Consider the following 27,890-nt stretch of genomic DNA (forward strand, 5'->3'; position numbering starts at 1 on the left):
TGGATATTAAAATTCCCAGTTATTTTTCCATAAAGTATTAACACCAATACAAGAATTACAGATATCTTAGTGGTTTCAGCCGTATCTATTATTTTCAAGGTGTCGAACACGAAGAGAGCGATAAATACAGCGTCAATACGACATTTTTTTAGACTTAAGGTGACCTTAACTAACCATCCAATACACTTGACGTCAAAAACTAGCAGGCTAAGATCATGTGAATATTTTCCAGAACAAGGAAAAGAAACTTTTCTACTTCAAAACTGAAAGGAGAGAAATGCGAAGCGCATTTTCATCACTTCCCTGCCCGATGCACATTCATTCGCATGATGACACAATCGGATACGTAACATTACTCATCATCATTGCTCCTTCGATAAAAATACCTTTTTCCTTCACTTGCAGAAAAGCACCAACGAATAGCACGAAAGAATTTTGCTCCAATTGGTTCCATCGTTCACGATACAATCGCTGAATTCAAAAAATGGTTCCTTACGAGCACTGCGACAATATTCAGCTCACACGTGGAGGCCGAATACGAGTCTCAAGGTTTTTTCCTGGAAAAGCTATAGAGAAACGGTATGTTGTCCTATCTTTTTGAAAGTCATTTTGGTTGCGATTTTTAGACCAGAAAGGAGAGTAATAGGCCGTGTATGTAATAATACCCAATGGCGGCATAGAGATACTCAATACCTACCAATACAGATCGTGTTGCACATAACTTAAAAATAACGACCTCGATCCATGAATACTAAAAATTTGGAAATAACCACGTACGGCAAGATTCCAGCAATATCTCATCCTACGATCAAACACAACAGTACCGTAGATAAAAAAGTTTTGTGAGTTACATCATCCATCGTTTGCAAAATCATAAGTAGATTTTTGCGAAAGACGCAAAATTTACCACTTTACTGTGATATTCCATTTTTTCTCTTCTTCTTGATCATACCGTTTCTCTTCTTCATACCATATTTTCTTTTCTCTTCTTACTTCAGTGAGGAATAATGGCGCATTATTTGAAGAAAGCAAATCACCCCACAGACAGCATTGAAAGGGCTTATGTTCATGAATAAAGCCTCCCTTGACACATCATCTAATAGTATCATTATCACTACATATATTAACGGTCGTTTTGCAGACATTTTATGAGTTGCACTGGGAACATGATCTATATAAAACAAACTATAAAATTGTTAACTGAATATAGCAAGATCTAGGCAGCTATACACCATCGCAGACCTTTGAAAGTAACTCAAGTATAACACAACACCAATAATTTATAAAATATACCACGCTTAGCACAGAATTAAACTTTAACACTTTTAAACCACAAAAGATAGCTTTAAAAAATACCTTACACAGGATAAAGGGCTGCTTTATGCATGCATTAAAAAACTTTCTGGGGACGCCGAGGAAAAGGAATACCTTGAATCTATAATGTCGCAATAATGCGTTAAATTATTAACTTCAACCAAAAAACCTTTTCCCGTGGAATTGGATTGTAAAACTTTCATCCAATTAATCTGACTTTGTAAGTTTTATAACCGAAGAAAATCTACCACTGTACTGGATTATGCTAGCTGATATTTTATCCCCCCCAGAAGACGAATCATGATGATTTTTTGGTACATTAAATTCCCCTAGGAAGAAAAGGCAACATAATATTTTCAGTTTGATAGAATCCGTTTGAAACTCTGCAAATAACTCTTGTGGGTCATATTGCCGAATTTTAAATCAGCAAGAAATTTAACAAAATAATTTTTCTACATTTCAACGTTTCTCACAATATTTGCAAATATGCTAGTCACATCATCGAAATATTACGCCTTTTTTTACAAATATTTCGTTTCAGCCGCTCGTTAGAGTTTAAAACGGTTCAAAAAAAGTTATTCGAAACCTTCATGATAACGGAAGTCTCGCGAAAAAAATAACGGTCCTAGATTTGGGCGGGATTAGATAAATTATTCAGCTTGAACGTTATACTTGTTAATAAAAACATTTGAAAATTCAATTCACTGCTTTTTGCTCTATTTCAATGCTTGTCATCCGCAGAAGAAATTTAAATCATTTTTGAGAAAATATTCATGTAAGCTCTATTGTAAGACCCACGAAAGAAGGAAATCTATGCATTCCACTATCCTACTCTGTGAATAATTAGTAAAAGAAATCTCCGCCTGGGAATGAAATACGTTAATTACACGAGCGTACAGCTAAACTCGACTGCAAAATCTGGAAAAACTGCTAATGATAAAAATAAAACCTGAGAACTATAGTTTATTCTGAGTCATTTGCCAAGAAAATCTTCATTTGAACTCCAAACAAGCTAATTACTTAAACATTGAACATTGCGCAACACTCATCTCCAAAAAGTAAGAAAGAGGTAATTTTAAACACAAATTCGCAGAATAAATCTACCGCATGTATGCCGCAATCTTGCTAAAAAAATATAATCAGAGCACCATACTTCCTTACAAGTCATTAGCGAAGAAAATCTGTATTTGAAGTCTATAAACGCTAACTAAATACTAATGGCGATACACAGGACTACAGACGTAGGAAAAAGGCCAATTCAAACATTAATTCATTGAGTAAAAATGCGTGCCGTGAATCACTTGTGAGAGAATATTTAAATCGCACGTAAAACGACAATTTGGAGATGGTATCTTTTATTTATATCACAGCCACGGCAGAAAGCTTAGTAGGAGGTTAGTTAGAGATATACAAAGGATATTTTACCTTTATGAAAATTTTTTCATCAACCTCATCGACCGACGGCCACAAAAAAGGGTTTTTCCGTATTACCTAGTATTGCCATTTGATAATTATCATTCATATACGATGAAATTTCGATAACTATTAGAATATATTTGATTTTTCAGCATTAAACTGATATAATGTTTGGAGTATATTAATAAGAGCATATTACTTTGTGCATTAATGGAAAATAAATATATGATTATAACAAAATCACGTTAGTTACATGTAAATGTTAATTTGGTGGGCTCATAAAGCAGGAAAAATTGATGGCTGAAAAATATTATGATCACATTATTTGCATTCTCTTAACCCCTATTTTACACTATAACCTCGACAGATACCGTTTACGATGGAAAACCATTTTCAATAATGTATTGGAAGAGCATGTTTTTTTTAATTGCGCAAATGCCCCGTAAATTTAGATATGCCCTTTACCGATTGAGCAAAAACATAAACAACCCCCTTCTTTCTCAGCCACTGCGGAGGCCAAAATTCTTCATTCAGAGGAACTATTCATATTTAGAAACGACGCGACGCTAAGCGCTTCATCTTCTTATTGCACCGCGAGGGCGAACGTAAATAGAATGAAATTTTTCTTCCACGAAAGATTCCCAACCGCCCTCAACGTTTTCATCATCAGTCATCATTTCTTCCATTCCCAAGCGGGTCTCTCTCTCTCTCCATGGGAATTCAATTTTCTCCGCCTGTTGTGCGCGATGCAAGGGGCATGTTGCTGGTAGGAGACCTTTCAAAGCTAAAATATCAATGGCGGCGAGCGTTTGTACCCTGTCAGGGTTCTATATCAGGCGGTACACAAGCGCATCTTCCTTAGAAAAGAAGGAACCTATTTTAGACCGCACGTAATGCTCAATTTTTAAATGGAGTCTTGAAATGAGAACCCACGACTAGGCGTTTACTCAACTAGTCATTCGGGTGGTGCATGTGTACGAAACGGATGGTAAAAGGAATTACTTGGTCAACCATTCAACTTCCCTCTTTAAATTTTCTTTCACAGAGCACTATTACCCGCAGGTAAAACGTTTAATACGTCAAAGTATATTACATTAATTGTAATTATTTTTGTTGTATTTTAAAACCAATATTCAGTGTGGGATAGCATGCATTGACAAATATCATTAATGTAAGCCATTAATAAGCAACACGTATTTATTACAACAATTATTAAAGAGTTTCGGTGAATTTTTCCCTAATTAGTAGAAATAAGTGGCATACATTTTTTTTAAACATAAACGTAAATTTTAGAAAATTGTAACTTAAAATGTTCAAAAATAGATGCATAAAATGTACAAAAAAAGTCGCATAAAATATTTCAATGAGTGAAACATAAATAATTAGTTAAATAAGAAGTATTTTCAGCATATTCTTGCTTAAGCCGCAAATAGAGTTGATAAAAATTTGTTATCCTGAAAACGAGTCCCGAATAAGATGGAGGTAAATGACGTACCAAATTTTGGTTGCTCTTTTTTTTTAAATTAAGAGATGCTGCAAAAATGTAGGCCACTAGAAAATCGTAAATCCACTTCTTAACTTTTCAGGAACAGCCATAGAAAAGCAAAAATCACCGAAGGAAATGAAGACAAAAACCATTCCCTTTTGGGCCACTGGCCAAAAAGGATTGAATCTCATGAATAACTTAAGACCAAAAATGTCCAACGAAATCGTTGAGCATGTAGGTCAGTTATCATTCCGAGAGATTGTAACCGCAACCGTGTTCTAAATTCATTCCTATTTTGCAAGGTTCATTTCAAAATTCTTTTATTTTAAAAAATCTATAACTTTGTGGGTATTTACTTGACAGCGACTCATGATTGAATTAAGTTTACACAGCACGTGATTCATCTTTAAAAAATTAACCAAATTACTGCCAATTTCTATCTAAATGAGGCAGAAATAAATTCTTAAATACTGAAATTCATACTAAACCCAGTACATTTTAAGAAGATAGAAGCAGAGCGCAAATATGTTTCAACTAAAAGAAATATTTCGCAATAGATGTCGGTGAAGTGGCGCAAATTTCTCATTGGCCCTGAGTCATACTTTCTCACGCGAATATAGAATGTGAAGGGTGACTCAACAGCAATGTAACAATAGTTACAAAACGTAAAGCGAAAGGGCTACATTCGTAGGAAGCGGGAAAAAAGTCTAAATGCCTTGCATGTTCTGAATTTTAAATACCCAAAAATGGCTGTTTACAACAAAGGCCATTTAAACCATTTCACCCCTGTTTAGTTTCAGGTGCTTCTAGAGGAAACATGAGATTGGAAAGAAATGAGGAAAATACATTAAAAATAAATGATCAAATTACCATCTCTTTTATCTCAAAATTAATTAAAAATCAATTTTTTTCCGTGATTGAGGTGTTTGGTATTTATCTCGGCTCCCGCGAGTAAGTAAAATAAATACAAGAATCCCATTCTTATTTTTAACTCATTATAAGTTAATAAATTTCATGAGCCAAATATGAAAGCCAAGGACATTTATAGGTAAAGAGCTTATAATTGGAAACACGAGAATTAGTTCCGCAGAAAGACGTAATCGCAAGTACTTATAAAAATTCAATACTTTCACGGTGGAGAAGCATTTGGGAGTAAAGAAACTAGCTAGCATGAGGTAAAATTGAGGGTTGCATGATACCAAATGATTTGAGAAAGACAAAGAAGGATACCAGTAACGAGAAGCGGAATGGTGAAGAAGCATAAAATGTACACACAAGACGGCGTATTTTTTTTCCATAAGCGTAGCCTTTTTTAAGCGTAACATCGTACGCCACCGACAGTTTGGCAAATAAGGGCGACGGAGCCAAAAGCGTTAAAATTTCAACTTCCACCTCAATTTATCGATCCCATGATGCATTATCCAACCGACGACGTGACGGTTACATTGAGCCAATCACGCGGAGGGAGTTTTCGCCTTCGGGACAGAGCATTGAGGGAGCCTCATTATCAATCAATCGCTCCAAGACGGCTGGCTGAGTGAAACCCTTTGTGCGGAATGTATCAAAAGCCATCGCTCGAAAATTCGCTCCTCTTTGGAATCAAGCGCGAGGTTCACTAACGTCCATTAGCGCTTCAGAAAGAATGACGGCAAGTCGATAAGGGTGCGGTTATAGCGTGTGACAAGGGATACTGTCACACTCCCGAATTCTGACAAAAATTTAATGAAAACTGAAAATTTTCCGCCTCCAAACAAATATTGATGGAATAATCATGTTTATTTCCCCAAACGTGAAGGAAGAGAATTTCTCAATGCAACAATGATTTTTAAGGCTTAAAGCTGTGTAACTTACATTCGTGAATGAATATTTTAGAATAATTTTACAGCTCAGAACATGAATTGGACGTTTATAAATCAAAAGAGGTGTCTACTCCGTGGTATTTCCGTTGATTGTAAAAAAAACAACATTTTTTAAGGTTAATTGACAGTCACATTCAGTTTCACCACCTTAAAATGGAAAATTAAAATGGAGCACATTGGAGGGAAAATATTTAAGGTAACTCTTCCCATGATGAAGGATCTTAGACAACTAAATAATTTTACGAGTAAAAAGAACTAAAGAGAGCCGAAGAAACTAACATGTCATAGGGAAAACAGCAGGGAGGCAATCCTAGGATTGAAAATTACGTATTTTTATAGGTATGGATGAAAGTACCTGAACAACAATATGACATGGCTAGGGCACTTGCTGTATGTAATCGAGTTTTCCACGATGCATGCTATTTTGGATTCGAAAATTCGAAAATTTGTAAAATTAGCCTCAGCTGTGTATTGGCGTGGTAGTAATGAAGATTATTAGTACACTACCTTTGTTATTTTGACCAGAAATGGATAAAAACACTCAACGTCACCAGGTTCCTAATGATCAAATACCTAGGCAAATAATCAAATAAATTTTTGAGATATTAGTACTTATGTGTCGTATGTAAAGCCAAACTATTCACGTCATAAGACTCCTAAAAATCGAACGCCTAGACACATTATCAAATGAATTCCCGCGTCATTATAAGTATATATGAGCAGTATTCAAATTAAAACTATGTCCGACATATTAAAAGCACACTAAAGGCTCCTGAAAAGGTCGGTGTAGAGTGAAAATGTGTTAACTGAAAAATAGCCTTTGGCTAATCTGAGCGCCATGCACCCTGAATTTTCTTTTGAAAAATAAAGAAGTTGCAAGTGAGTACTGTATTTTAACAATATTCACCACAAGCTAGTTAACTATAAGGGCACTCAAGGGGTAATTTCCCCAATAGTCATGATTGAATTAAAGATTTTAAATTTTCTATAGCTTTTACACAGTTTTAATTCATTACCTCTACACTGGTATTTACAATGCATTAAATGTTTTCCCTCTGAAAACCCCAGCAGAATATTCATTTGCATTATTAATGGGTGAATATAGCTTGAAGAAAAGTAAAAATTATAATCAAAATTTTTATTTAGTATTTCCAACCAATGCGACCCCTCAGCTTTTAAACTGTGGCAGATGAAAAATTATAAAAAATTAAAATTTTCTCAATTTTTTATTTAGAGACTACAGGAAATATATTAATTCATTTCAGAAAAAAGGGATGGTCAAAGAAGGTAAATAGCTAGGCGGAAGAGGAAACTCTCAAGTACGTTTGCTCACCGCTCTAATCTCTCCAGGAAATTGAATTTGTGAAATTAATATTTATACGTTAAAAGTGGTTGAAATTCTGCAGCGAAAGGTCCGCCTACAGAGGAAAATAAAAATATATAATTGTTTTTGGTCTCTCTAAGCGTCAAAATTGAGGCTTCGATGAAATGTACATATTAATATAATATTTATCGTCGCTCACATAATTAATTTTGAAACCTGATTTAATTTCCGGTATTAATACAGGAAGAAGTGGAGGTAATTGAGTTCTGACATTTTGGTAACAATTTTTATTCCTCGATTTTTCGGTTGAATAAATATTGAATAATACCTGTTCACCACCATTTTACCTTACAAGCATCCAACACAGTCACTGCACAAAAAGATTATTGAGAGAAACGCAAATTATCACAAAATTACTCCCTCAGTCCTTTCCTCCGCGCATGAAATTCGTTTTTGCATGCAATGAGCCATTTGGGCAAAAACATTTACTGCAATAATGATCATTCTTTCCCGAAACATGAAGGAAGAGAAATACTAAATGCGACATGGAATTTTAACTCTTTCAGATACTGTTGCTTGCATCCGTGAAGGATTATTTGAGGAAAATATAACAGCCCACAATATGAACTAGAGCTTTATAAATCAAAAGATGTCTCTACTTCGTGGTATTGATACCGATGGTGGAAATAAATATTTTGGAAGGTGAACTGACAATCACGTTCAGTTACACTACAAAATTTGGCTGTAAACTTAAAATGAGTCACATTCGAGATAAAACATTTTGGAGAAATTTCCCTCGGGAAGACCTTAACAAAAGTAAAGAAAGCTACGATAAAAATGAACTCTAGAGTACTGAAGAAACTATCTTGGGAATAGGGAGGAAAGGGGGGGGTAGCGGCGAAGGATATCCTAGGATTGAAAACTATGTATTTTTATAGGTATACATTTAGATACCTAAACAACAACCTGGCCAGGGCACATACCAAAAAAGTAATTATTTCAAATGAGAATGGTCGAAAGTAATTTAAATAAAAAGCAAAGAAAAGGAATAATCCAGTTTAGACTAGTCATAGGAATATTCTACTTAGAGGGAGAATTTGGAAGTGGAAAATGAACCATTCTTGCTAGTTTTAGTTTTAAGGTTTTCGCAGCGATTAGATGCACTATTATAATCCATTTTCGGGTGTACGTCTGCGTGTTTAATATTTGTCTCGACGTTTCATTCCACTTACTGGGAACGTCGCGTCGTCAGGAGAAACAAGGAGTTTTTCTTCTTCTTCTCCTGACGATGTTCCCAGTAAGTGGAATGAAACGTTGAGACAAATATTAAGCACGCAGACGTACACCCCAAAATGGATTATAATAGTGCATTCTTGCCAGTGTTTACTATTTCACTCCTTCACGTTCTTCCATATTCAATAACGATCTATACACATATTTATAAAGGTCAGAAACCTTGAATCGCGCCAGGCCAGTAGTAAATTTGGTCAAAAACTTATGACTGACCATCAACACGCGGAAATAGGCAAATAAATTTCATATTAAAGCTGCATTGTCACTCCCATTGGAACTTCGAGTACAGCGTCAGTAACTACTTTTCTCTTAGTAAATATTTCAACCCAATCCTGCCACGTTAAGCTGGTAAAATTCAGATAAAATGCTATAGGAATCCGAGAACCAGGAATCAAAGCACGACCCATTGGCTATCTAAACCACTGCGCTATGCCTCAGCCATGCAAGACTCCGAGAGAAAATACAATTATTTTTTTGTACTGTAGGCTCAAAATCGTTCAAAGGCGTCAATAAATGTCCGTCTAATCTCACTCGGTTTCCCGAACGAGTACAAAATCGATCAGATGTAATTATGCAGTGGTGAAGGTAAAAGGAAATAACATAAGAATGATAGGGGATATTTTAGCTCAATGGCTCCTTTTAAATGGCCTTTATTCTTGATGAGGTGGTGCGTGAGACCCAAACCGTTTAATTTCAATGATATGCTAATTTCTCTGCAATGAGTTCACCATCGGCGACATAGTGTTCAATGGCGTAGCCAGAAATTTTGTTCGAGGGGGGCTCAAAACCAGGGAGGAAAATTTTTTAAAAACAGGGTACTAGGTAGATTGTTTTAAACTAGTTTTAACACTTTTCATATTCGAAAAAACTTCATTTTTTAAAGAAATATTTTGTAAATTCATGATTTTTAAATATTTGGTTTTCTTTTATGAAGGAAAATGATTGTTTTTTTTATATTTCGGGGGGGTCCGTAAAGGCGTAGCTCCCCCTAGCTACGCCTTTACTCCTTTGAAATGACCTGTATACTTAATAAGGTGGTGTGTAACATCATAAACGTACAATTTCTATGGTATGCTGATGTTCATCATCAGCGACATAGTTTTCATAAGGTTTGAATCAAGCTTTTCCCGACCCTGTATTGCCCTCTCCAGATCTTTCGGTGAGGCTTGGAAGCATTTGAAGGACTGGTCTGGACACTCAAGATTCGCGTTGTGCCGGTCATAAGCGCTCGGTGGTCGATGGGAATTTGCGGACGCGTCGTCCGGTCATTTGGGAGTCTATCCTCAGCCAGACTCCTTAACCTCAAAAACACCTCAACACAAAGCGCTCCAATGCAATTTAGGCAGAAGGTTTTGAGCTTTCTCTAAAGTTTCGTTACTACCATTAAGGAAAAAAATAGAGATTATGTGATTGTTAGGGGGCGTCCATAAATTACATCAGGTGACTTTCGCGATTTTTGGAACCACCATCCCTCTTATTTATAGTGAGGTATCGTGAGATTCTGCTTGATCCACTCCCTATAATCACACGTGCGATTGTTCAAAATGCGTATTTTCAATGTAAATACGCTAACATATGCGTATTTTCGTTGGATTTGTATTTTATTAAACAATTTGTATAATTAGTATTATTTAATATCAGTTAAGACTAGTATTTCACAATAGAAAGTCACAAATATGGACCCATCTTTTGGCTGGCCGGTAGCTAAACAATTGAAGAGCTACTGTGCACCTTTGCGACTTTCGAATAAACCGCGATAAATATCACTGTGTACAATTTAGTCACATTTTATTAGAGTAACAGGTATTGCTCCATTCAGATTAGTTTTCTCGCATAGTTTCTTGGGGGAAACAATTACGCGATACTTGCCAGGACCCCTCCCCTCCCCTAAGTGAGATTGGGTGAGAATCGGCTTGGCTCCCTCACCCACTAAATGTCTCACGTAGTTAATGGGTGACCCCAACCTCAAAAACACCTCAACACAAAGCGCTATGAGGTAATTTAGGCGGAAGCTCTTTTTTTCTCTCTTAAGCTTTCTTAAGCGTTCTCTAGAGCTTTGTAACAGCAATTCAGGAAAAAAATAAGAGACTAAATGATTATCACTAGGAACCTATTTCAGATGACATCAACGGTTTACGAATACTTTGTGGAAACTTGACATGATAGATTAAAGAGCAAACCCTGTTCTATTCCACACAGTATTTAAGTATTAAAAGACTAAACCGGTTTCGACCATTTCAGATAGTAATCTGAAATGGTCGAAAAGATGGTTATTAAAAGTGATTATTAAAAAATATTATTAATAGTTAATTTCATAGATTTCTTAATGATAACCGGAAGTTTATTATTAAGAATTCTATGAAATTAACGTGTGTCAGAACTAAAATTCAACTTCAGCCATTTATTCACAAGCTCTAACAATATGCATTAAAAACCCTGCATTTTATGCAAAAGCCTAGAGCCCTCCGGAATCATCACAACGGTCTTGACTCGTTTTGATCGAAGTCCGAGAAAAAATTCAATGAAGGTGAGAACAAGTTTGGGAGAGAGTTTGGAAGTAAGTTTTCCACTTTCAAGTTTTTGGAAGTAAGTTTTGAAGAGCATAGGAGGTGTTCTCTGCAGACTTCCACGAATCATTTAATTTTGAGACGCATCTCCCTTATTCTCCAAGTGGCCTATTTCAAGCTCACGATCGGCTAAAACTGTCTGAAAGAAGATCCAGAAGTAATCTCACTCGATAACACTACCGAGTTGAAAATAGGGAGTAAGGATTTGAAAACTACCCGGAGAATGCATTAGAATGGTATGATTAATTTCAAATTGAATTTGAGTTCACTTCAGCATCTTATTGCAGCTTTATTCAAGTAAACTAACATCGAGAACTACAGTTAGTTCATGTGTCTTCAAACTATGAGCATCCGATAAGCTACCAGTGAAGAAGGCGCTGAATAAATGCCTGTTACTTAATGGGGATTTATAAACTGAGATTTTTATCGGGATTCCAAGAAAAACAGGTCGGATTTTTAAACAAAGTTTCGAGTTCTGATTCGATACTTTGCATAGAATCGTAATCGATACGACGCAGGACGAACAACGAAAAGCTGTGGGACGCCGGTTGGCCACTAGGCACCACTAAAGGCCCAGTGGTAATAATAATAATTTCTTTACTCCTACATTTTGGTTTTACAGCTGAATATCAATATGCAAAGAAAAGGAGATTTAGGTAGTCTCCAAGGTGATAGGGCCAGGAATGAGCCACCATCAAATAACAAAAATTTATGCCAATAAAAAGAAAACAAATACAGTAAATAATAAAACATTAGTGTTTAAAAAAATAACTTCAAAGTAAATATTCGAATATATCTTGCGAGAAAATCCAGTCTTCAGCAAGTCTTAACATTTTCTTTGGTGATTTAATTTTTTTTTCATTTTATCGGGCAGTAAATGAAATAACTTTGCCCCAATATAAGAAAACAACTTTTATATAATGTTAACCTTGGTCTGTTTGTTACCAAACATGACTCACTCCTTAAATCATATTTGTATTTACCACATCCACTCGGCATATTGCCACTTCTGGCATTTAAAAAATTAGGACTTTGAATAAATACAAATGCCTTAGTGGTAAAAATTTTAGGGGCACAAATAACGGAAAGAGTATTTCAACCAGTGATGGGAATCTAAACTGAATAAAAGTCAAAACCAGTAAAATTTCAACAGTTTTAGTAATAATACTCAGGAGCGGAATGTAGAAACGAAACGAAATGGATTTGGTCGCGGGCAGATAAACTCAGGGTCGAAACAAAATCGGAGTTTAAACTACTTCGGGTCGTAACTAAAGTAAAACTCTGCGATGAAACGAAACACAGATAATGTGTCGCACCGGAAGAGACCACGTGCTACACCTTCGAACCGTTTAGTTTAGACCTACACACCGAGTACAAAGTATGGTTAAATGAAGTAGAGCATAGAGTTTACATTACTAGAGTATTTATGAAGTAGAGGTTCGGCGTACCGCCATTAGATGCATGGTGCACTCAGATTTTGACCACAAACAGGAGAACGGTGAACACAAACTGGTCGTTCGATTTTTTAGCTCGATGTTTTAACCTCTCTACACGCATGTCAAACGTAATGGGTCGAAACTATTCCCTCTTATCCCCCTCCACTCTACTTTTGGGATAGAAACTTAACTATGAGCAGCGGAGTATCCATTAATTTCGTTTTGTTCCTGAGAGTAAAGTTTCGTCCCGGGTCGAAACTAATCTCGATAATATAATCTTGGTGATTTTAATTTCGTCCGGGAACAAAACTAAACCTTCGCCTCGTATTTTCGTTTCCCTCCGGGTCGAAACGAAACATTTTCGTTTCGTTTCACGTGCCTTCCCTGATTTCAACAAGCACCAATCTGTTTCTTGTTGTGAGATTGAGACAGTTTAGATTCTCAATCATAGAAATAATATACCTCACAGCCTTATAGTAGAGACCTACTATATTGAAGAAGAATTATATATAAATAAAATTTTACCTTAGGTAAAAAGTCATGTTCTAATTAAATATTTATCATACCATAGTTAGAAAACTTATTCGTAAAAAAGTTTGCATTAAACTGTCATAAAATATTCATATCTCCCCTTCATATTTCGAGGTTATTCGCAGCTGAAGCACACAAATTATTCCTGTACATACAGTCACCATCAGTGGCGGATCCAGGATAGGGACAAGGGGGGAGTTAAGTGGGGGGTTAAATTTCCAGCAGTAGTGGGGGTCCGAAGAAAACTATCATTCTATCTAGTATGAATTGGATATCTGAGGGAGGGGGCCCCATAGATCCGCCAACGGCCGCCATCTTAAAATTTTTGATTGAAATAAAAATCTGAAAATATCATCCAATGCATTCAATACTGTCTACAAGTGCGCTCATAGGTCAAGAAAGCAACCAGTAATTTTACCGATAATTTCTTGGAAGAGGTGCAGGTACCCTAGAGTGAAACTTGTATGAGGTATTCTCAAATGTGTTTCGAAAGAGTGCAGATAATGATAAGCAGATGCTTCATCGACCAGATTGTGCTCATTTCAAAGAGAACGTAATGTAAAAACTCCAATAAAATAGTTTCACAATTACCGCGTTTTAATCAATTGCTCACTAGGAAGTCTTATCAAATTTATTTCACTATTTCTCGCAGCTAAAAATCCCTGAAAAGAAATTTTAAAAGTGCAGAACACGGCCTTACGGATTGCCACAATTTGGCACCGGAAGCACAACGAAATTAGAGAGGATTTTTACTGTACGCTTTGGCTAGGTTTGTGCCTGCATCTTTTCCGTTCATTCAAACGCCCAATGGACAGGAAATATTATTCGTCACATTTGCGAGCACGCACTTCGGTTATGAGCGGTCTTCACGCCGAGCAGCTTAAACAGTATGTTCTACCACAGACACAGTGTCAGAAGAAGTCTATTAAACTAATCAAGAGTGATTAGTTGTCAGCTTCATTTATACCGGGCAAAATTCTTGATTTTTGCACATTTTCCCTAACAAAAGTTTAAAAATACAAGGCTACTGATACAAACTAACTGAGATAAACATGAGCATGAAAACACGAAGTGATTGCTAATTATTCCAGAGCTTTGGTCAATAAAATGTTACAATCTACACAAATATACGAAGTTTCGCCCTGACAATAGCATTCACTAGGCGATATCAACAGGTTTGGGGCGAATTTTTAATTCATCTGATTGTTGGAGTCTGAAATATTCTATCCACCAAGCTCTGTAAAGACATCGTTAGATCATTGAAAATTGTTCCACAGCATCGATTTAAAATGTATTTAGCATAAGTTATATTCTGGGGCGTGTGATGGCTCAGTGAGTAGACCGTTGGGCTACAGAGGGGTCTCAGATACAAGCTTGCCTAGAGGTTTAGCGGCATATCTGACCGGCAATAGGGAGAACCAGGTTCCAATCCCGTAGCCACATAACTTTAACGGTGAAATCAGTCCTTAGAGCAAAGAAAACTTGGTACATAGTTGCAAATATCAACCAATTTTGAATAGGGATTGGATAGTGGATAAGTAGGGATAGTCGTGGCTGGTATTGTTTTACTTTTTCCTGGTAACTGAACACAGCTACTTAATAGAAATTTCGGTTAAATGCATACAAAGTTATTTCAATGATATCAATAACATTATTTATGCTATGGTCTGAACAATAAAATAGTTAATTGATGCTTATTTTTTGTATTGAGTTTTGCTATTATTTATTAATAGAACAAAAGATGATAAGTTTATATTTAATTGAATTCATACTATTAATCATGAGCTAGATCTGGTAAACCATAAAATTCAGTTGAAATTGATCAAAGAATGCATTACACCAAAATAAAAATAGTGCTTAAGTTTCAGAGCGCACAGTGTAGCGTAGCGCTTCGTCCAAGATAAACGCAGCGGGGTGGAATTAATTACTCTTTGTCGGAACAATTGTGATTCATCATCACTCCAATGGAGATTCGAAACTAGTGAATCGAGGAGATTAATCGCACTGTCACGAACTGAGGCACGCGAAGTCCTCTCCTCGGTAGTTAATGGAGTCCACGTGAACACGTTCCCCTAACAGGATGGCACCATTCCCCTGACGCGGACGTTGCGAACACATTCTCGCTTTAACTTCATTCAAGCGATTTTCTCACTGCCGGGGAAATACGCGTAAGACGATGCCATGAGTGAGTGGAACGAATTTTCAGTTTCCCTTGGCGGTCACCATTGTTTTCTGGCGACGGAACCGTTTTTGTCACCGCCCTCGCAGCATCTAAGATTCAATGCTGTCGCGTTCTTATGTGGACACCACGGAGTATATACTATCGGCTATCTTGGTTAGCTGTACTATCCTTCTGCCTTGGAGGTGTGGCGGGATATCTGACCGGAAGGAGATCCAGGTTCGAATCCCGCATAAGCCACATGATTTTATTGATGGTGAATTTCTTCCTTAAAGCAAAGAAAGCTGCGGACGGAGTTGGGAATATCAACCAATTGTAAGTAGGTATTGGATAGTGGATCGGTAGTGATAGCCATGGCTAGTATTTTTTTAACTTTTTTCTAGCAACAGAACAAAGCAACTTAATGACAATTTTCTATAAAATTCACGTGAAGTATATATAGTATAGCCCTGAGCGTCATTAAAGGTTGAGGATAGAAAATAATGCGGTCTAATCATGCAGAGTAGTTCATTCAATCACTCAGTGATTCAACCCGAAAGTTGTGAAACGAACTTCGAGGCCCGGGGGTATGCCGAGGAGTGTAAAGCACAAAAAAATAAAAAGGCACGGTTGAACACGAGTATCAAATAAATTTAATAACAAAAGAAACGGTTGATTAACAAAAAAAATCACCTTTCTGAAATATGGTAGCCAGGAAACCAACTAAAAGACTCGGGGAAAAGGCGAGGTTCGAAACAGGGATGGAGGGTTGTTACCTTGGCTGTAGGAGGTAGCGGTGGTCGAAAAAGGTGCCTTTGGTCGCCTCCCGGGAGCAGCTCTTCTCACGCCTAAACACTCGACAAGAGCTTTAGCAAAACAATGCACACCGCTCGCGGATAAACATTCCCTCATTTGTTTGGGCCCATTTGCCAACACCAATGTTATTCCTCGTTCACATTACGATTGCCTGAACGATCGTCCAAACGATAGTTGGCGAAACAAGCCGTGTGAATGCATGTCCTGGCAATAGTTGACGTAGTTCTGAACGTTGCCACTTTACGATGGTTAGGCGCTGGGAGACCGGAAACGGAAGCGACAAGAGAAAGACAAAAAGCTCGTGAAGCTCTATTCTTTTTCATGGATTTGTCCTAGGAAGGAAGAATATGGGCGGAAGAAAAATTATTCGGTAAATACACGTTGAACACAGTAATATCTTGTCCCTGCATACCTCAACAGCTTTGATAACCGTCAATTTTCCGTTCACTTTAGATTTCAGCACTAGAGGGCAGCACAGGTTTTAACAATCGTCGTGTGAATGCACGATAGTTCCGACAATCGCTGGAACAATCGTAATGTGAATGAGGCATTAGGCCCCTACTGACCGGAGGCCATTTCCTTTGGCGGAGGATTTCACCACCCGCCAAGCTGCTCCACCGATAGCGTAGAGTGAGGTACGGCTCAGTTGGCTGGAATATGCTAGCGTAAAGATCGCATTTGACTAAGTCACAAGCGTGTGAATTCCCAAACACTCAGGGCATGAGGTCCAGTTTATTTCCCTCGGTCACCTCGTCGGGAGTTTTGCTGGGAGTCTTCGAAGAGTTCATCCGAGATTAGCACTGGTGATCGTTGCATCAGCAGCAAGGCTCTAATACCTACTCTAAAGGCCGCTATACACGGTGAATGATCATGCGAATGATCATGCGAATGATCATGCTGAATGATCATGCGAATGATCATGCTGAATGATTACGTGATCATTCACAGGATCATGCGAGCAAAATAGAACATGTTCTAATTTTCACTGAATGATCATGCGCATGAAGGTTCATCCGCGAATTGTTCCGTCATACACGGTGAATGATCATGCGAATGAAATCATTCGCCGTGCATAGCGGCCTTAATCCGCGAGGGCTGCGAATGTGAACACATTCTCGCTTTAACTGCAGTCAAACGATTTGCTCACTGCGGGGGAAATACACAAAAGAGGATGCCAAGAGTGAGTGGAACGAATTTTCAGTTTCCCTTGGCGGTCAATAATGTTTTTGGCGACGGAAAGGCTTCCGTCGCAGCCCTTCCAGCATCTAAGTGGATTCATCGTTCGCGTTCCTGTAAGGACTTCACGGAATATATGGCCCTGAACCTCATTAAAAGTTGACGACAGAAAATAATACGGCCTAATCATGTTTACTAACTCACTCAATCACTGATTAACTGATCTGATCGCCCAAAAGGTAAATAACTTCTATTTATACTAGGTGGAATTCCACCAGTGAAAATATCACACAATGTGAGCCTAGTACTTCATTATTCCCGCGCGGGTTAATGGATAGTTTACTAAAACCTCTTATCACCCCTACTCGTTGAGAGGCAGCCAGTTAAGTGGTGTGTAGCTGTAAAATGAGTACAATGAGTTTTCAGTGAAAATAACCATGTCTTACACAGCTCAGGAATGCTCACTGACTTCATGCTAGTGATGGGTGAAAATAATCGATTTTCGATGATAATCGATTATTGTGTTCCGATTTTTTCGATTATGTCTTCGATTATGGGGTGTCGATTTAGTCGTTGAATCGATTTTTTAAGCTTGATACTCACTTTAAAAATTGGCGGCAATAGTAGTTGTTTTAATATATCTCTAATCGCGTGATAGTCAAGTACCGTTGGCTACATTTTTATATAGCAATTATATCGCAGTATATTTGAATTGCTAGTGATAGGGAAAATTCGTATCGAAAAATCGTATGATATCCTCGCGATTATCCAACATAGAATCGGTATAATCGTATGATTAGTTGCCCTCACATAATCGGTAGAATCAAATGATTCGTTGCCTTCACATAATCAGTAGAATCATATGATTCGATGCCTACATCGAATCGTCATCGAATCATATGATTCTATCGATTTTCAAAATAATCGATTATGCCCTCCCGATTTTTACACTGAATCGCTGCTTGGGAACCGATGATCATTTGATCGATTACGGCGGAATTTCGCCCATCTCTACTTCATGCCGATCATATCCCTTACAAAGTACCTAATTTAAGTGTATTTTGCAAAAGAGCTAGAGCGCTGGGACGTAATTGTATCGCCACCACACGGGCAGAATTTTTTCATCGGGAACCTAGAGAGTACTTCCTTGTTGAATTCACGTCACAATCCAAGTGCGATCTATGTAGCATTAAGGAAAGTGCGTTTTAAAGAGACGTCATTTGTTTGCTCCCGCTGGGCAGATGTCCAAGAGACCGCAAAAGATAGCAGGCGTGAATTTTATCCGGCAGCTAAAATGAAAGCGCCGGCGTTATTAGCTCAACAGGTGCAGGACCCCATCGCAAAACATGCGCTAAATGAGTTAAAACGGCAAATCGGATAACATTTACCGCGATGCGCTAGCAGTCTAATGAGGATATTCCATGATAATTCACGTTATATCGCCCGCCATAAAATTAATTTGACTTTTTTTTGCTCAAAGCCTCTATTTTGTACACACAATGGTGATTGCATTGTCGATATATTCTCTTCCTTATTATAGTTGTCGAAACCCATGTCACAAGTAGTCACCATTGATAAAATTTGAAATATATTCTGATGAAAACAATTTTTTTTAATTCTTGGGCCACACCTTTCCAATATACTATAAGATCGTATCTTTTGAATGGTTTGCTTTAACTGCCGCGGCTTTTTTCTCGTAAGATTTACAAAGTCACTCATTAGACTCATCCACATCTACCTGATAGTATGAAGTTCTTTTCGACGTTCAATACTAGGTTTTAATATGTTTTCTAAGCTGTACGGTCTTTCTGATTGCCAATTAAATACTCGTCTGAGTGCAAAAAAAATTTCAGAAAACGAAATTAAACAGTCCTTTTTGACAAAAATTTAGAACAAAATTCATGATTTGATATGTGTTATGGCACAAATTGATATTAAGCCACTCACTATACTACATTTTAGGTATCGCGGTGAAGAATAAATGCTGTGACTGAGTGCCAAATACATTAGTTGAATGGAAACGAGCGAAAGTTCGGTTGGGTTCCGGATAGGAGGTAAATTTAGGTGGAGGTTTGTTTGTAAAGGATGAAATTAAGAGTCATTCTCTAATTCAATTACGGGGATTTAGCCAAGATCCATCCCCCCTCTCGCCTCAGTCTTGCTTCAACACAGCAACGGAACGTTGTAACGATGATAAAAATCACTACTAGGTACATTCTAGATGAAATCGATACAGTCTGGTGGGTGGTGCGATTGGCTACGGGCCGAAAGGTCCTGGGTTCACCTCCTCAAATCACGCCCCCGTAAAAAAAACAGGCAAAACAAGGTGATCCAGAGTAAGGCACTATTAGTGAAATTCAGTCGCAAGTGGCTAAGCCTGGAGGGAGCTCTAACTCCACCTATCCAAACCAACCTTCGGATTGAAGCACTGAATGCGACGGATACCAATTCATGTAAATATACAGGGTACCCAGTCCATTTCTATAGCATGAAGACCTCCTTCTTATCAAGTGGTTCATTCTCTTAATAACAACAAAAGAAATCAAAAAATTATTACGATAAAAATCATGCAAGAAGTGAAATAAATGAGTTAGAAAAAAAGAGAATCATATAATAAATATTGCTCATAATTCTTTAAATAGACCGACAAAAAATATCAAAATAAAATTTAAATAAATAATTTGAAAAAAATTTTTTGCTTATTACCAGAATGGTTATTCAAATGTTGCTGCTGTCTGAGATTAATTGCATTAGGTAAAAAAAATTCGAGTTTTAAGTTTCTACTTCACACAAACAACACTATATACCAACAACGATACACTTGAGCATTTTTGATTACTGTAAACTGGTTGGTTGGGGTGAGCCAAGGCTCACCGGTACAGCGGAATATTTATTACTTATATATTTATTATGTATTTATTATTATATATTTCCTTTTATCAAGTGAAGGAGGTATAAATCTGCAATGCTTCAGGAGGTGAAAATTTTAACCAATTTTTTTTTGTCAATGAGCATGGGGTCTCAAATCCTTAGTTACTGAGTTATGTCAACGCGAACATTTTTGGAGTGCATTTTGAAGTTATTATGAAAACGTTTTTTTTTTATATTCAGCCTTTTCGAAATTTTATTAAATATTATAAATTTTTAAGGACGTTAAATAACTAAGATTCGAGGAAAATATGCGATTATAATTGTTTGAAACAATTGAGCTTTGTCTTTGAGCTTTCAGCGAGTATTGATGTGCAATCCCACCTGTTCTTAAAAATCTAGAATATTAAATAAAATGTCGAAAAGGTAAGATACCCAAGAAAAACAGCTTTCATGGGAACTGCAAAGAGCATCCAATAAAGTGTTTGCGTTGACAAATTCTTTGCTCAGTCACTAAAAGAGTTGCGATCCCATGTTTATAGTACAAAAAAAGCTTAAAATGATCTCCACTACCACCCCATGAAGTATTGCAGATCCATCCTCAAACACTCTGTACCTAGCAATTAATATTTCAGGCCATTTCAGCAACTAATAATTCATATCAGGCCATATTCAGTCAACTTATATGTATAAGTGGAACCGAAACTGCACTTCACGTGCCAAAAACTTCGTGTTACGAAGCTATTCGATGAATAAGCAGTTTTACAAAGAAAATAGGAATAGACTCAAGGATCTCAAGCAGGTGACCAGGATCAAAGTGACCAAAGAATTCAACGCTTGCAATTACACCCATCTCATGCGCTTATACGTATTTGCGCGCTCCGCGAAGTGAAGAGCAGTTTGAACGGCGAATGACACCAGGTGCATTTTATCATTCTGCTAGTGTACGGCTATTAATTCGCGCAACACCAAAGGCGCTTAAAGATGGTCCTATAAAATTGCATAAGTATGCGTTTACTCACCCACGGAGAATACTTCCACATATTTCGCTAACATGAGTAATGACTTAGGAATCTAGCTGAATAGCTCGCTTCATTTTGATAAACAGCTACACGAACACAGAAGAAAGTTTAGAAGCAAGTACGTTAGCGTAAACTGGAGAAATAGTTATGGATATCACTGCAGTGCTGTAGTTAGACCGGTGCGGGCCAGTACGACGTACCCCCTAAAATCCAAACTCGATGCAAGCGTACCAGTTAAACTATCTTTTTAAATCTGTAAAAAAATAGCCCTAATGTAAACTGTCCAATGGATTTCAGGAAGAAAAATCAGAAATGATTATTAACTTATTCAGAGTTATCTCGTGGCACAACTTGGAACTAGTGTAAGAGTTGGAGCTTGACATTTCAATCATGGCCGGATTTATAATACGTGTTCAGTATTAACTTATTCAGAGTTATCTCGTGGCACAACTTGGAACTAGTGTAAGAGTTGGAGCTTGACATTTCAATCATGGCCGGATTTATAATACGTGTTCAGCTGTTGGAAATATTTGGTGAGTACCGCCTAAATTTTTTCCCGACTACGTCACAGGATATCAGCTGAAATTCATCACAAAAAAGGGATATTATAGACCATTACACGTGCCTGAAAAAAATCCTCAGAGATAAAACGAATAAAAAAATCTCCATGAGCGTTATCATCACCAGTCATCCGTACGAAGATTGTTTGAGGTAGCTCTCCACTCAGTTCACTTTTCAGCTGATCCTTTGTATATCTTTTCACATTTTTACACATTTCCTCTACATTACATCGTCATCGCCGGCTCTATGTAACTAAAAAAAGACGTAAGATGATGAGGATGGAAGAAATCATTCCATTAGGTTTCGATTTGAGGATAGGTACATCTAAAAATGCGTTATTTCCCTAATGCATACTCAAAGTAATACAGAATTCACACAAAAAAGTAAGTAAATCAAAGAAAAATATTGATACCATTGAAACGCCTACCGCATGACACTTTCGGGTCAAAGAGGCCTCAGTGTAGATAAATACTTTCCATAAATTTTAATAAGAAACACATACAAATTTTCAAATATATCAAACTTACGTGTGGTTAACATTGGTGATTTGAACAAGTAAAAATTTGCTAAGTGAAAATTAAAAAATTTCAGGCTACTCTGGCAGCGTCTTAAGATCGAAACCTGAGAAAATGCACAGATCAAGCCACCACAGCAGAAACCTTTGCGTTAGTGGTAAACATTTTACTATGAAAAAGTAAATTTTAATCTCTCAATGATCAGAACTGTGTTCAGGAGAACAACACTTTTGAAAATTAATAATATTAAGAATAACTGTGATAGATTTGTGCTGTAATTCATCGCCATTAAGGAATTCTCTTTTGCCGAAGTGGGTAATATTTTTCTGAAGATCATAGTATCATTCTCCACTTTTTTTTCTCTTGGCAGACAGTTTCACACACTTTATGTGGGTACATTTGATAATAAAATAAATGAGAAAAATTTCAGCGAGTCATTCAAATAAGGAAGCAAGAGCTTACATATACATCCTCAAAAAATATTTTTCGTGGATACTACTTCTAAATCACTCGTTTTTTATTATCTCCAAATGATAAAGATGGATTACTTATTCCTTGCATATTAAAATTAGTTTACGTGAGTTCTTATTTGAATTCAAATTGAAATCAATATCACATTCTTAAAGAAAATTCAAATTTTTGGGTTCGCACGCGAATGTTGTGGATTTTGGAAACATTTTTCAGGAATATGAAATCAAATTAGGAAGCCAGATAGTCTAATGAGTAAATAGTAGCTTGGCTGCGAATTCAAGAGTCCCGAGTTCAAATTCCAGGCGCACCCTCTGGGCATTCATAACGAAAATGCTCTCGGTAAGAGCTCTCTAAGGTAGAAGAATCGCTCACCTTATGCCTATCCTAGCCTATCGTAACTGGTTTTGAGTTACATTCTTATGCCTGAGCACATGAGCTCTGCCAGCCTTCGAGTTGAGTAACAGAGAGATTGGGAGAGACATATTACGAGAAATGACGTCAACCACCGTGGTGAAACGTGATAATTTTTAAAGATCAGTTTCGGCCGACTAATTTTGATGCGGTTAAGTAGACGTATTACTCTCCCTGAGCGTATTTTTTAGGCATATTACTCGTTTAAATGTTCCCTAACCTCTTAAAATTATAATGCCGTATTAAGTTAAAATTAGCATGCAGCTCAAATTTAAATATTTTACCCAAACATTTTCTTAAATGTAAAATGTTTAAATTTTAAACATACAAAATTGACAAAGGTTCATTCTGTATACCGAGAAAAATTCATCAACGTAAAATAAACAAGAAATATAAAGCATAACTAAAAATTATTCAAAATATAAAGAAATACAAAAGAAATTTCATGAATGCTAAATTTTTACATTTTAGACGCAGGAAAAAGTTGACAAAGTTTCATTCTTTCAACCGAGACCAATTCATGAAAATAAAGCAAGTTTTAAACGAGGTCAGTAAGAATAGGAAAATAAGCCGAGTACAGAGAGGGAGTATTACGTTCTCTTAAGTAATGAGGTCGTGACATTGCGTGAAGCTCATGCTTTAATCTTCAAACAGTCAACAACTCCTAGGAACGCGGAGTGCTCCATTCCACAACGCCGTCACTGTAGAGGAAGACTCGGTCGTACACTCAGGCAGTCATCACTTTCAGCCACCAGCTGTTACGGCCTCAACCTTGACACCATAGTCATCGAGACGATTCGCAAATGAAGCGAACGCTCATCAACAACTCACGAGGGAGCCATTAAATAGAACACGCGACCTCAAAGGCACCAATGCCTCAACACTGCTGCCCACTCACCCACGCGGGTTCCGATTTAATGACCACTCGGACTTCCAAAGAGGGACACACGAGAACAGTGCGTCGGCCGTTGTATTAACTGGTGGCGGGGCATGGGCGTAATATTATGCGGCTGATAGCGAGGCGGCAGCGCTTCGGCGTCCACGTCGTTGACGGCGAGAATTGGGTGCTGTCGACGGCAAACTTCAGCTCCAAACAATTTCTTTAAAAAAATGATGTAACTTGCCTTAATCGCTGCAGTCAATTCAAGTTCTTTTTTATTAAGCTTAACGTGTTTTCTGATTTTTTTCATGTCGTAGTATCCCAAGTGAAGCACAAACAATTTTCTAAAAATTAAAATGAAGTGACATGCGTTAAAACGTTATAATTGAACCAAGTCAATTTTTTCTACTGCTTAACTTATTATCTGATTAATTTCACTACATAGTGGATGTTCATTGTAGGATATGAAGTACTGATACTTTGCACTTTTCCACATGCATCTAGATTTCAAAGGAGTCAATATATTTCACTGAGACTTCTGATGATGCTGCAGTACTGTGAAACATGTTGACCCCTTTCAAAACAAGATTTATGCGGAAAAGTGCAGAGTATCATTACTTCATATCCTATTCATACAATTGGCTAAATTTATGATGTGGGGCTCGTGAGAACACCTGGGACCAAGGATTAAACACTCCTAGGATGATCAGGGTATCTTTAAGAGAAATAACTCCTGTTGAGAAATAGTAACTACCAATATTTCTAAAAGAAATTGAACATTGTCTTGCATTACCTTCGTAGCAAAAGAAAATTGACTCTTAGAGGAAGTATGAGCGTCGCGGCTGGCTGGAGTTTCCAATGAAAATTTATCGTGATTCTCACATCGCCTTTCTAATTTCAAAGGCGACAGTTTCACATCTCACATTTTAAAGTATTATTTCAAACAATACCACCGTTTAATTGGTAATTAATATGCTTTATTCCGCACTTTGTTCTGTCATGACGGAATCTCCAATCGTGTACCTTTCTATAACTTGATTAAATAGGCAAAAAGTCTCTCATTACTCCGGGCAGAAACTAATTTATATTCGTACAGCAAAATGCCTCACTTATTTTTTTCGTTTTTGTCGGATCTATCGGTATTTTGAGTGTCTAATTTTAATATTATGTTCTCCACGTCAATGTGAAAGGCACATAATCTTTATTTCTCAATTACTGTAAGCCTAGCTCGTAGCTTCCGATTTACTATCGGATAGCCCATCCTAATTTCTGTCGAAGCCGTGCGAAGCTTTTCGATCCCTCGTGGCAATATTTAACAGACATAACAACACAAAACTGCAGCAATAAATACCAACAAATTATATCCATAGGTTTAAAACCTATCGCAAAGAAACACATTTTTCTTGTCAAACAGTTTTTCTATCCACAGAAATGTATTTAGTTATAAGGGATCAATGACATTCACATATACTTCGATAGGTATTTCCCTTCTTCGGCGCCTTGGCTGGACAAAGCCCGTCGCGGATCTGGGGTATCGTGGCTGGTGTTCATCGCAATCTTCACGGTCCCTTGAGAAGTTTGGCGCTAGGCTTGTGTGAGATGCCGCAAAAGTTTCACCGACGGCTATTCCGCCGTTGTTTTTAGAATCAGAGTCAGGTTGTTTTTTTTAACGAAGGCCAAATTATCCCTCTCTTTGCGTGACATCTGAAAAACTATTACTTTTCAAGAAATTTCATTCTCCCGGTCAGCAGACGTCCTACCTCTACCAATTCCATTCATATATCCTTTTTCAATTTGATTTGCTTGATTATTTGAAAATTCAATCGACTTTTCCTATCATCTTTTTCCTTTCAAATTGCTATTCCACGCTTTTGATTCGTCAAAAAAATTCGCCCTTACAGTCACATTCGAATTGCTGCGCTTGGGATCTGTAAACAGAATTAATCGTTATGACGATATCTAAATCCACACTTTACTGTAATTTCAACTTAGGACACTAAGACAAATTCAGACATTGTACTAAACGAAAATCGTGAGTGACGCTAAAAATTCCATATTCTGCACAAAACACGTACTTTTTATCCGAAAGGTCTGTTAAGATGGCACTAACAATCTTTTATCTGGAAGAAATTTCTAATATTCGTGATAATCCCGGTATGTGAAAAGATTTGGTGATTTCTCCGCTAAATTTTCTTGTAAAAGTTTACCAAGGAAATCCAGCTAATAAAACCAATTTTACTCATTTAAAAAATATAGGGTATGAACTCGGTCTTACCTTAAAATTTTCTTCTGACTGGCTAGAATTCTTGTTCTCATCCCAGTACTAAAAGCAGGAGAATACAAGTGATGATTCTGCCAATTGTTGGACTTACACGTTTAATTTCCCTCGGATCTTTTAACTCGTTTAATGAACAGTACATAGGTTTCACCTCATTCCATGGTACCGAAACAGTCTCTCTTATAGGAAACTAAGCTTCTCTTTACAGGTGAAGAAGCTTCAGAGCATCACAGGGAAAAATAAATAGTTTCCAAAGAAAAACGAAGTTCAACACACGACAAAACTAGTACCGCTAAAAAGCCTCTTTTAAACTGTCCACAACTAATATGAACACTTTATTTTGATGATCTCCATCAACAAAAAGAAAAACGAAGGCTCTGAAAAATTTTGTCCGAGGCTAACGCGATCGTTCCCTCTATCACTCCCAACTTTTCAATTCCTTCATTGTTTTTTTTTTTCTTTCACTGCTGCATCATCACTCGTCTTTTTCCCGTCACCACGATATTACGGCCAGATGTAAGGTTTTTAATGTTCCTCACACGACGCACTTAAAAAGTACAGCTTACGGTACGGCTTGGTTTTCGGGGGCGCGCGAGAAAAACTTCTCGCGGAGACCGAGCGTGGAGTAGGGAACATTCCCCTCCGCCAGTTACGCGAAGACTGAAGCTTCCGAGGAAGGGACAGAAGTGGCGGGGACTCCTCCCTCCAACTCCCGGCAGAGAGCGTCCTCACATTTCCCCTAAGCTCCCCCGCCGCCTTCCCCCAGCTATCAAGCCTCAACCAAAAGGCCCAAACCTTCCCCTCTCATCGCGCGCAGTCCCATCAAACCCCACGCAAGACCATCCGCACACAAACTCGTGCGGGCGCATTCGACTCTACCTCAAAAACAACCCCTCCCTCCAGTTGCTCTCGCTCCAATGCGCATCCTCGGACTTTGCCTTCGTCACCACCAGGGTTCCCCTCCCGTTTCGGCCCGTCAAAAGTCCCGCCTTCCCTACTACCCATTCATGTCCCGACTGCAACCTTCAGTCCGCCCACGCAGCTGGGCGCGATCGAACGTGTCTTACGCACTGTCAAAGAACGAAGTTTCCGAAAAATGTTTGACCCAGTCATGGTCACGTTGCATTGGCCACCTACGCTCCCATACTTCCGTTCGAGTTACTAAAAAATTAATAATCTACATATCGATGGCTAAGTTATACAACACGTATATTAAAAATAGCAACTTTTCAAGAGAGCAAAATAACGATTAATTTTCGTTGCTTGTACACTGAAATTAAAAACCAAAAGTTCATAAAACTGAAAAAGAAGTATTAATTTGCAAACAAAGGGTTGTTTTTTGCTTGTATTATATTTTTAATGTTATTACACTTTGTTTAAGATACCTGTCTTAAAACGGCCGAATTTGAGATACGTGTTGTTAGAACTTGGCCATTGATATGCATGTTACCCCGCAAGTCACCTCAAAGGCGTGTAGCAGGTGGTGTAAGGACATCATCCGTTAAGAA

The 27,890-nt window shown here is 37.6% G+C and overlaps 1 protein-coding gene across 5 annotated transcripts in view; it reads right to left on the reverse strand.

Moving 5' to 3' along the window:
- Positions 1-27,117, reverse strand: part of LOC124163718 (calcitonin gene-related peptide type 1 receptor-like) — a 510,985-nt gene extending 483,868 nt beyond the window's left edge. For 3 of the 5 annotated variants that reach the window (XM_046540787.1, XM_046540788.1, XM_046540786.1), the window contains exon 1: positions 26,380-27,114. The gene's annotated coding sequence lies outside the window, so the exon portion shown is untranslated. Of the gene's footprint in view, positions 1-26,379 lie in introns of all 5 variants that reach the window. The other 2 variants (XM_046540792.1, XM_046540791.1) reach the window with 2 other exon arrangements.
- Between the last annotated feature and the right edge of the window lie 773 nt (positions 27,118-27,890).

Source organism: Ischnura elegans, chromosome 8 (genome assembly GCF_921293095.1).
Source record: "Ischnura elegans chromosome 8, ioIscEleg1.1, whole genome shotgun sequence".
Taxonomy (NCBI): domain Eukaryota; kingdom Metazoa; phylum Arthropoda; class Insecta; order Odonata; family Coenagrionidae; genus Ischnura; species Ischnura elegans.